At 37.0% G+C, this 2,710-nt stretch overlaps 1 non-coding gene across 1 annotated transcript; it reads left to right on the top strand.

The window, feature by feature from the left end:
* Window positions 1-212: 212 nt before the first annotated feature.
* Window positions 213-285, top strand: TRNAC-ACA (transfer RNA cysteine (anticodon ACA)). Its single transcript has one exon. It is a non-coding gene; the product is annotated as a tRNA-Cys (tRNA).
* Window positions 286-2,710: the final 2,425 nt, after the last annotated feature.

The raw sequence follows: 2,710 nt of genomic DNA, 5'->3' as shown, positions 1-2,710 counted from the left end.
CAGTCCTAGCCCCAGATGTCACTCTTCCTGCCTAAAGGAACTGACTCCTGGGACTCCTTTCATCAAGACAGGAGGAGATAGGGGAGCTTGAAAGCAGAAAGTGGTTGGAGAGGAAGCCAAGATGTGTTTCTCAGCAACTGCTTATCAACTGAGGTTTGATGTAAACCTGTCCTTAAATCAATGTTATAAGTTCAAACCATATTTCTTGGATTTCCCTGGTGGCTCAGATGGTAAAGCGTCTGCCTACAATGCAGGAGACCCGGGTTCGATCCCTGGGTCAGGAAGATCCCCTGGAGAAGGAAATGGCAACCCACTCCAGTACTCTTGCCTGGAGAATCCCATGGATGGAGGAGCCAGGCGGGCTACAGTCCATGGGGTCGCAAAAAGTCGGACTGCTTATCAACTGAGGTTTGATGTAAACCTGTCATTAAATCAATTTTATAAGTTCAAACCATATTTCTTAATGAAATAGATGAGACTAGGATAGAAACATGGGTGAGTGCATTGTGGATCACAATGATGAAAATACTTTACCATGAACTCACTTCTGTTTCATTAGTATATGTACACATGTTTGTGTAAGGAATAACAATGTAAAATGTGTTTCTTACTGTGAATCATAATGAAAACTGTTGCAAAAACACTGTCTTGGCAAGCAAAGAAAGAACAAAAGCCATTAGTAATTATTGGCAGACGTTTTAGAAAATGTTTCCTTACAAACACCTCATATAAGGCCTTTAAAATATTTAAGGTAAATTCGAATGCCTGAGTCCTGGTCAAACTTTAATTTACTATGCTAATTTTTTAAAGCCATATGTAAAACAGCAAGTGGCAAACTGCTATATAGCTCAAGGAGCTCTGATCAGTGCCGTGATGACCTAGGGAGGTGGGGTTGGGGGGAGGCTCACTAGCGAGAAGGTATATGTATACATATAGCCAATTCACATTGTTGTACAGCAGAAATTAACACAACATTATAAAGCACTACACCCCAGTTTTGTTTTTTTTAAAGCACCTGGATTTTTAATACGAGGTCTAAAAGCTGGTGTTGTTACTATCATTGTGGTCATGGCAATAATGATCATGTCTGGGATCACTGCACTATTTTTTTCCAGAAAGAAGAGAATGGCAAAGTATGGGATGGCTGAGATAAAGGAGGTGTGAGAAATGCATATGGAACTCAATGCATGACCACTGTAATTTTAAGAGTAACTACAGAAAGGAAACTTAACACATGGACTCAGATTACAAATGTGTCTGTGTGGGACAACGCAAAGATCTTTGAGGATTACTATTTCATTAGTTAGCATCATATATTTGTAATGGTGAACTTGTACTCAAAAGAAAAGGAGCTTGAAATTGGCTTTACCAATCTTTTTCAAGATTTTTTTTTTGCAATTGAACATTGAGATCCAGTTTTAATGAGCTTTTAATTTCAACAGCAATACATAAAAACACTGTAGTTTTTAAATGCCAATGAATACAACAAGTGTACAGTATGAAAACAAAAGCCTCCCTAAAATATACCAATCCCATCCCCCAAAATACACATCACACCTCCCTCCTCACTGGTAATAGCAGTTAACAAACCAAGAGTATTTTACAAACTTTTATCTATGCAACTACAAACATACATACACATCTGTAGTGGAGGAGAGTGTTTTTTAAATAAATGTTTATTCTATATCTGTTGTTCTATGGATGCTTTTTCTTCCTTTAACAGTTTGTCTCAGACATCGTTCCAGGTCATTGTGTATAGACTAGAGGTTGCCAACTAGAAGCTCGCAGTTCACAAATATTTTTTAAAAATTGTATTTGTTTCATCATACAAAGTCATTATTTTCTTTTAATGAAAATATCCAGCAACATTGTCCGACCAGAAGCAGGAGGCCCTCTGATGCAATGCATACTCAGTACACCACAGACTCCTGCAACCCCCAGCCCCACTTTCAGGCTGGCCCTTTAAATCCCCAAGTTTGCTACCCATGCTTAGATATATTCATATTGCTCTTTCAAAATGTGCATTATATACAAGGATGTATTGTACAACACAGGGAATATAGCCAGTATTTTACAATAACTATAAATGGAATATTACCTCTAAAAATAGAATTACTGTGTCATATACCTATAACTTATGCAACGTTGTGCAAAACCTATACTTCAATTTTTAAAATATCAAAAAATAAAAGTCTGCATTATATCCCATAAGAAATACCATATTATATCCCATTATATCCCATAAATAAATACCATAATTTATTTAACCATTTCCTTATTTTTATCACATTTTGAATGTTCTAGTTTCATGCAGTAGCTGCTGCTGCTGCTGCTGCTAAGTCGCTTCAGTCGTGTCCGACTCTGCGCGACCCCGTAGAGTAGAACTAAATCTCTCAGAATGAACTCCCCCCTTTTGGTTTTTATTTTCTCCTAGAGTTTGTAAAGATCCCAACTCCACAACTGGTAATGCCTTACAAAACTTTCCAAAATACAAAGGATTGTTGTAAAAAGCCTGTTATCTATAACAGATAATGCCTTACAAAACTTTACAAAATACAAAGGGTTGTTCAATTTTTTCCCTTTGAAAAATGATATTGTAACTGAAAGACCAGAGATCCGGGGATTCAGAGAGAACAAGGACATTCTAAAAGATAAAGAAAACTCTAGCAGAAGCTCATTAAGATGGGTTCTATGTGCTATTTAGTTAAAT

Source organism: Budorcas taxicolor, chromosome 9, assembly GCF_023091745.1.
Source record: "Budorcas taxicolor isolate Tak-1 chromosome 9, Takin1.1, whole genome shotgun sequence".
Taxonomy (NCBI): domain Eukaryota; kingdom Metazoa; phylum Chordata; class Mammalia; order Artiodactyla; family Bovidae; genus Budorcas; species Budorcas taxicolor.
This window is presented reverse-complemented; position numbering and strand designations above follow the sequence as displayed.